General features: G+C 39.7%; 1 protein-coding gene across 2 annotated transcripts in view; it reads left to right on the forward strand.

Moving 5' to 3' along the window:
- The window catches only part of MICU2 (mitochondrial calcium uptake 2), a 120777-nt gene that overhangs the window by 1417 nt on the left and 110288 nt on the right, over window positions 1–9072 (forward strand). The window lies entirely within an intron of this gene.

A 9072-nucleotide genomic window follows, 5' to 3' on the forward strand; every position in this document is an offset into this window, starting at 1 on the left:
CCCCCCCCCCCCGCCCCCCGTCTCTATTAAAAATACAAAAAAATTAGCTGGGCATGGTGGCGGGAGGCTGAAGTGGGAGAACCGCTTGAGCCTGGGAGGTGGAGGTTGTAGTGAGCCGAGATCAACCCATTGCACTCCAGCCAGAGCTACAAGAGCAAAACTCCACCCAAAAAAAAAAAAAAAAACAGATTCAAGTTCCCTGATTCAAGATAAATAATGTAACGCATTTGAAAATTTGAATGAGTAGTACTTTAAAATTTTTGTAGACGTAATAAGTTTTTACATACGAGCTTTTTTGAAAATTGAAAGTAGTGTTTTATTATTTTTTTTAGATTTACATTATCCCTTTCTAGCGAAAAACTCAAGGAACATTCAGATACAACACAAAAGAGAGGAAAGAAGGCCTTGTGAATTAAAATTAAGTATTGGCAAGTGATATTCCTGATTTGTATTAACACAAATTATTATAATATAAATTATATTAATATAATGTAAACATAATAGATATAATGGAAAGGTCTATCATCTAGTGTTTTATAGCATTTTGTGAATCTTGTACCAAGGAGTTCAGTGTATTCATCGTTAGTTCTCTCTCTCCCCTTGATTCATTCTGTTTTTAAGACCCTTAGGTTAATCTTCTGTGGAGTATCACTTTAACCACACAGTGTACCCTTCTTCAGAAACCATTAGTGTCTCATTTTGCTGACAGTAAAATGCACTTTTTGTTGTTTTTTTTTTTTTTTCTGAAACCAAGCCTCCTCTCTCTGTCACCAGGCTGAAGTGCAGTGGCGCGATCCCGGCTCACTGCAACCTCTTGACTCCCCGGTTCAAGTGATTCTCCTGCCTCAGTCTCGCGAGTAGCTAGGATTACAGGCATACGCCACCACGTCCAGCTATTTTTTTTTTTTTTTTTTGTATTTTAATAGCGCCGGGGTTTCACCATGTTGGCCAGGATGGTCTCGATCGCCTGACCTCGTGATCCGCCCGCCTTGGCCTCCCAAAGTGTTGGGATTACAGGCGTGAACCACAGCGCCCCGCCAAAATGCACATATTAAAACTTTGTCCTTCAGAGCCCTTTGAGTTACACTCTGACCTGACACTACTCAGGCACCGTCCCACTAAAGTGATTCACTCACTATCCCTAGAACAAGACTTAAATACTACTCACCCCCCAGCAGCAATTTGTAGACTCTTGATTTCACTTATCCATCTAACTGGTTTTTTTCCGGCCCACCTCTAGTCTTCTTTTAAATCCCTAACTTGACTCTGAAAACTTCACACTAGTGTAGTTATTTTGGACTCTCTTCCCAACTCTCAGTTCTCCTTCCCTGCAGCTTTGTAAGTCTAATCTTAGCTATAGTAATACAGAAACCATTTTATTATCAATTGTTTAATAAAGTCTGTTGGCATAGTATTTGCCTGATCTACTGTTGGACTGAGACAGTGGTTCTCGTCGTTTTGCCACCACGGTGGACATTCCTTTCAGCATCAGTGGCTGAATACAGGAAGGATTGAGAGGACCTGTAGCTTGAAAACTTTGCCTTCACCTCAATGATTTTGATACATTTCCCTAAGAGGTGGGCCTGTTAATTCTCCTCTACCACCACTACTTTGGGGACAGGTGTGCATAGTTGAGCTAGATAGATACTAGAATTTTGACTTGTGATGAATCTTCCATCGCCATACAATTTTGTGCATTAATACAGTTATGTTGGTATTCCAAGTTGGTAAAGTCTTCCTAGTGGCCCTATAATGATTGTGAATACGTCTGGCCTGGCCCAGTGGCTCACGCCTGTAATCCCAGCACTTTTGGAGCCTGAGGCGGGCGGATCATGAGGTCAGGAGATCGAGACCATCCTGGCCAATACAGTGAAACCCCATTTCTACTAAAAAAACAAAAAAGTAGCCGGGCGTGGTGGCGGGTGCCTGTATTCCCAGCTGCTCGGGAGGCTGAGGCAGGAGAATGGCATGAACTCGGGAGGTGGAGCTTGCAGTGAGTTGAGATCACGCCACTGCACTCCAGCCTGGGCAACAGAGCGAGACTCCGACTCAAAAATAATAATAGTAATAGTGAATATGTCCTTCATTTTCAGTCATTTTACTAAGTGCTTTTTTCCAATAAAAATATAAATTTATATTAATGAAGTCCTACACTTTTCTAGTTCCCATTGTGACCAACAGCTTGCATTTTTGAGGGTCAATCAGGAATTAAGGGTAGAGTTTCATGTCATGAAACAGTAGATAAATTGGAACCTTCCTTTTTTCTTTACTTTCTTCCTTTCACAAGTATTGAAATCTTACTCGGTCCTAGACAATATGCCAGGAGCGGGGATTGGAGATACAGTGTATGTGCTTACAGTTTAATGGGGAAGGGCAGTTTTAATACAGTGTGATCAGTGCTGTGGTCGGGTTAAATACTGGGTGCTGTGGAAGCATAGTGGGAGAGTATTTCACACAGTCTTGGTTTCCTGAAGGAATTATGTGTAGGTTGACACCTGGAGGGTGATTGCGAGTTTGCTAGGCAAAGAGAAGGGGAAGAGTTTCGTTGGCAAAGGAAATAGCTTTACAGAGGTCTGAAAGTAAGAGTTTGACTCAGCAGAGTAAGAGCTGCGAAAGATGGGGTTCAAAATTGGGTTTGAGCACTGGCTGGGAATCAGATCATTGAGTGTCCCATAAGCCATGTGACAGGAATTTTTATCTTGAGGACAGCAGGAAGCCGTTGCAGGATTTCTGAACCCTCATGGAACCCCATATGTCCATGCATAGAATTTAGGGGATCTGTGAACTTAGAAAAAATATTACATTTTTGTTTTCATTGACAAAATTTCATTGACAAAATTTTGTTTCATTTTGTTTTCGTAAATTGTTTAATGTTTAATTCATTTAATGAATGTAGGCAACAAGCTATAGTGATATTACAGTAACTGCCTTTGTCATCAACAGAAATCTCAGATATTTTCCTACTATATTAGAGTTGTTATGAGTATTTCAGGGTATCACTTCTTCAAAATGAAAGCACTTTTTAAAACTGCCACCATATCAATTTAATGCGTAAATAAGTCCATGTAATACTATATCACAAATTTGTTTGTGACCTTTGGAAAGAGTATTGGGACTTTAGTAAAGACAGTGAATTGAAAATTAGATTTAGGGAGCTGTTGTAGTAATTCAGGAGAGAGTTGATGATAGCTAGATTAGTGGATGAATTTAAAATACATTTAAAAGATAAATTAGTAAAAACTCTGAATTGCAAGTCTATGTATTGTATTGTTACACCTGGCCAACAAAATAGTGCCTCCAACAAAGAAATTCTTAGTGGAACTTGTTTTAGATCATGTCAGCCCATCAGTTATTTCTATGTAAACTGCTGCTTTTGAAACAATATTTGAAAACTTTTTTAAGCTTTTAGTATTACTCCCATTACAATGTTATATTTGATTCAAACATGTAAAATCAGAAACCATAGGAGGAGATAGATTTATTCTCTTGTTCCAGTCCATTCTGCTATAAAAGGATAGCTGCATTCTTAAGCCTTGATACATTTTATGAAATTATAAAAAGTTGTTTCAATGGAGAAAGGAGGTTTAGGAACAAGAGAGTTTTAGAGTTGCAAGGGTAAAAGTATTTCTTTCCTGTAGGAATTTAAATAATAAGTGTTATGGCAGTGGTCCTCAACCTTTTTGGCACCAGGGACTAGTTTCATGGAAGACAGTTTTTCCACTGACGGAGATGGGGGTGGTTGCGGGATGTAACGGCTGCACCTCAGATCATCAGGCGTTAGTTAGATTCTCGTAGGAGTGCAGCTCACAATAGGTTTTGCGCTCCTGTCAGAATCTAATGCTACTGATCTGACAGGAGGTGGAGCTCATGCGGTAAGCTCTTTTCACCCACCACTCACCTTTTGTTGTGTGGTCTGGTTCCTAACAGACCATGGACCCTTACTGGTCCATGGCCCATGGGTTGGGGACCCCTGTGTTGTGGTTACTATTGTATTTTGTTATTAGAAGCTAGAATCATATATTGGCAAATCCAAACTGATTAAAACAAACCTCCATTTCACTAAGTAGATATTCAACAGTAGATGATCAGACTAAAAGTAAAGCTTTCTGAATCATTGCTTCTTTTTTTTTTTTGGAGATGGAATCTTGCTCAGTCACTCAGGCTGGAATGCAGTGGCACATCTCGGCTCACTACAACCTCCACTTCCCAGGTTCAAGCAATGCTCCTGTCTCAGCGTCCCGAGTAGCTGGGACTACAGGTGCGTGCCACCACGCCCAGCTAATTTTTGTATTTTTAGTAGAGATGGGGTTTCACCATATTGGTCAGGCTGGTCTTGAACTCTTCACCTCAGTTGATCCATCCGCCTCAGCTTCCCAAAGTGCTGGGATTACAGGCGTGAGCCACCGCACCTGGCACTATTACTATTTTAAGTCATTGTAATAATGCCCAAAACTGAGGAAGAAAAGTAAAAACAGCAGAGCCAAAGTAAAATACAATATAGTTCGCAGTTGACAACAGTGATGTTTTATTTGTTATTATTCACTTGTTAATTGCATGAATATTTCATTTACTCCCTAAATTTTCTTTCCAAATTATGCATAATATTGGTTACTTTAGGTTTTTTTGACTTGATAACAGATTTTTGTTGTTGCTGTTTGCTTTTCAATAGAAAATTTTTCCACTATTTGAAAAGTAAAATTATTTTGCATAGCATTGTCTATAATGCTGTATTTTTTATTCTAAATAAATACAAATTCTTTATACAAATTCATTGATATTTTCTTGGATATGTTTATTTACATTCATATTTATAAATCCATAAAACTCTCCTCTGTTATAATTTGTTTTTTTTTTTCTTTCATAGTGCTTATCGCTCTTTGGAATTCTTTTTATTACTATTATTATTATTTTTTTGAGACGGAGTCTCACTCTGTCGCCCAGGCTGGAGCACGCGATCTCGCTTGGCTCACTGCAAGTTCCACCTCCCGGGTTCATGCCATTCTCCTGCCTCGGCCTCCTGAGTGGCTGGGACTACAGGTGCTGGCCACCACGTCCAGCTATTTTTTTGTATTTTTAGTAGAGACGGGGTTTCACTATGTTAGCCAGGATGGTCTCGATCTCCTGATCTTGTGATCTGCCCGTCTTGGTCCCCCAAAGTGCTGGGATTACAGGCGTGAGCCACCGCGCCTGACCCTGAAATTTTTTTATATACTTATTTATTTTGTCTTCCCTTGCTAGAATGGCCTCTTGTCTTTTTCATCTCTATTCTTAGTACCTAGAATAATCACAGTCACATAATGGAACATTGTAAATGTTTATCTAGGGTGAATGAACTGAAATGCATTAGATAACAAAGTGACCTTCTCTAACTTTGGTTTGATTGGCATTTATAGAAATATTAGACAACCAATATCTAGAAATGGTTAGAATCAGCTAAGTTACTAACTGTCCCAGATATATTCAATTACACACTTAGAGCCATGGAAACATGTCATGCCATATTCCCATTAGAAAACAAAAGTAAATAAGAGACTTTGCTCTTACCTGCTATGTCCCAAGGGCCTAGAAAAAAGTCTGGCATATAGTAGGTGCAGTAAATATTTATTGAATGGGTGAATTAATTGATGACATCTATAATGTTTTAATAATAGATATACCTTTGTCTCTGAAGTTTAAAGATGGGTCCATTTAACCTGTTACTACATATAAGGTTGCATTTTTAATATATATTATTAACATTTATATTTGTCTTTATATAGTAAGCTTTTGTCCTTTGCTATCACATTAAAATATCAAATATTCATTTTAGAATTTAAGTAAGATTATATTTTCATTTCAGTTATTGAGATGCTTCAACTGGTAAACCTGAAGCCAATTAAATTAGTTTTAAATTTGGAAAATAATCCTGACATGGCAAAAACCAACTATATTAATAAACTATTTTTACATCTTAGTTAAGTGCATGTTACACATTTTACACCAACTGAAGATATCACAAGCTCTGTATCTTAACAATTGGCTGAAAATCCTGTTAGCAAGAGAATGGCTTTGGTTTACATACTCTGTGTCTGAGGTAGAGAGTAAGCCCTGTAAGAAACTGAATGTGAGGCCGGGCGCAGTGGCTCATGCCTGTAATCCCAGCATTTTGGGAGGCCAAGGCAGGTGTTATCACTTAAGGTCAGGGGCTCGAGACCAGCCTGGCCAACATGACAAAACCCCATCTCTACCAAAAATACAAAAATTAGCCAGGCATGGTGGTGTGTGCCTGTAGTCCCAGTTACTTGGAAGGCTGAGGCAGGAGAATCGCTTGAACCCTGGAGGTGGAGGTTGCAGTGAGCCAAGATTGCACCACTGCACTGTAGCCTGGGTGACAGAGCCAGACTCCATCTCAAAAAAAAAAAAAGAACCTGAATGTGGTTGACTTAGGCTTCAGGGTGAGAGAAAGCTGCTTTGCATAATACAAGCAGAAGAATTTGGAGCATATAAGGAAATGTGGGGGAAGTGAGTACTGGGAGAGGAGATGGAGGGAGAAGGAAGGACAGGATTGGAAAGGCATTAGTCTTAAGATCTCTGTAGTCTTAAGAAACTCTGTAGTCTTAAGATGTCCCCTTCTTTCATCCCATCATAAGCAAAGTCTAGCAAATGCACAAGTGCTTGGATAGAGTTGCACAAGGCTCCCGTGGTTTTAAGCAGAAGTAGCACTGGATGGAAGGGATGATCAAAAGAGGAGACATGGAGAATGTAAGTACCTCCACTGCCCCAGTTCTTAGCAACACTCCTGGAAGGATTTTGAATATTCCTAGATTGTAAAATTAAAGGTAGGATTGATCTCTATCAGAGTCCAATAAGGAGACAGAAATCAAACCAGTAATTTGAAGAAGGAAATTTAATGTAAAAAAGTAGTAGAAGGTAATTGACTACTAAGGGAGTAATACTTACAGAGGTCCAGAAGTAGCAGGTGTCAAAAAGTAGCTACTGCCTCTAGGCTGAAGAAGAGTGGACCGTGAAGGAACTAAAGACTTAGGAGAAGTATCCTCCTCCACCCCAAAGTGGAGATTCAGCCTTTTTCAAGAGGCTATGCCTATCACAAGAGTATAAAGCCTGCTGCAGCTGAAGAAGCTTGTCAGATGGCACAGGCCGCAGCTAGTCTGTAGAAGGAGCCTGCCATTGGTGGAAGGGGTGAGTGGGCTGGAACTAGTGTACAGTATTGATCTGCTGGGTGGGAGAGTGTGGCCTGAGGGCCTGGCTTGGAGCTACTGCAGAGGTGGTGCCGTGGAGCAGCTCGTAGCTGCGGCCTGGTGGGTTGTGTGTGACCTAAGGGCCCCTGGAGCTGCCATGGAAACTGTTCATTAAAGCTGTTTGGAAGCCACCCACCAGTGGGTCCTGAAGGTGCAGCTGAAGTCAGTATACCTGCCCACCAGAACTAATTGGAAGTGGTTGTGGCTGGTCTGTGAGGGCCTTTGGACTCCAGTTCTGAATAATGAAAGGTGAACTGAGACCTGAGAGGAAAGTGCCTTTTTGCCTCTGCTGTCTTGCAGTGTCACTCCCATGCCCTCTATGGACAGAGTTATCCCAGCTGGTAAAGGAGAAGAGTTTACAGAGTCCAGCTCTAGTATCACCAAGCAAAGAAGTGTGGATTTTAGCTGGGAGACAATAAATTGATAACCAGTATACAGTTCTGGAGAGTTTCACCCAGGTTTCAAGAAGCAGGGTTTCCATTTCTTCTAGATTTTCTACATTATTTGTGTAGAGGTGTTTATAGTATTTTCTGGTGGTAGTTTGTATCATTCTGTGGGGTCAGTGGTGATATCCCCTTTATCATTTTTTATTGTGTCTATTTGATTCTTCTCTCCCTTCTTCTTTATTAGTCTAGCTAGCGGTCTATCTATTTTGTTAATTTTTTTTTTTTCAAAACACCAGCTCCTGGATTTGTTGATTTTTTTTTTTTTTTTTTTGGAGGATTTTGTTGTCTCTATCTCCTTTAACTCTTCTCTGATTTAGTTATTTCTTGTCGTCTGCTAACTTTTGAATTAGTTTGCTTTTGTCTCTCTAGCTCTTTTAATTCTGATGTTAGGGTGTCGATTTAGGATTTTTCTAGCTTTCTGATGTGGGCATTTAGTGCTATAAATTTCCCCCTTAACATTGCCTTAGCTGTGTCCCAGAAATACCTCTTTGTTCTCATTGGTTTCAAAGAACTTGTTGATTTCTGCCTTAATTTCATTATTTACCCAGGAGTCGTTCAATTTCCATGAAATTGTGGGGTTTTGAGTGAGTTTCTTAATCCTGAATTCTAATTTGATTGCACTGTGGTCTGAGACACTGTTGTGATTTCAGTTCTTTTGCATTTCCTGAGGAGTGTTTTACTTCCGATTAGGTGATCAATTCTAGCATAAGTGCTGTGTGGCTCTGAAAAGAATGTATATTCTGTTGATTTGGGGTAGAGAGTTCTGTAGACATCTACTAGGTCCACTTGATCCAGAGCAGAGTTCAAGTCTTGAATATCCATGTTAATTTTCTATCTCATTGATCTGTCCAATACTGACAGTGGGGTGTTAAAAGTCCCCCACTAATGTTGTGTGGGAGTCCAAGTCTGTTCTCTTTGAAGGTCTCTAAGAACTTGTTTTATGCATCTGAGTGCTGTAGGTATATAGGTATTGGTGCCTATATATTTAGAATAGCTCTTGTTGTTGAATTGTTCCCTTGACTGTTATGTAATGCCCTTCTTTGTCTTTTTTTGTCTTTGTTGATATAAAGTCTGTTTTGTCAGAGACTAGGATTGCAACCCCTGCTTTTTTTTGCTTTCCATTTGCTTGGTAAATTTTCCTCCATCCCTTTATTTTGAGCCTGTATGTGTCTTTGCATGTCTCCTGAATACAGCACACCAATGAGTCTTGACTCTTTATCCAATTTGCCAGTCTCTGCCTTTTTATTGGGGCATCTAGCCCATTTACATTTAAGGTTAGTATTGTTACGTGTGAATTTGATCCTATCATCATGATGCTATTTAGTTATTTTGCACACTAGTTGATGCAGTTTCTTTTTTTTTTTTTTTTTTTTTTTTTTTTGAGACAG

This window comes from Rhinopithecus bieti, unplaced genomic scaffold (assembly GCF_001698545.2).
Source record: "Rhinopithecus bieti isolate Rb0 unplaced genomic scaffold, ASM169854v2 scaffold_1014, whole genome shotgun sequence".
NCBI classification, from domain to species: Eukaryota; Metazoa; Chordata; class Mammalia; order Primates; family Cercopithecidae; genus Rhinopithecus; species Rhinopithecus bieti.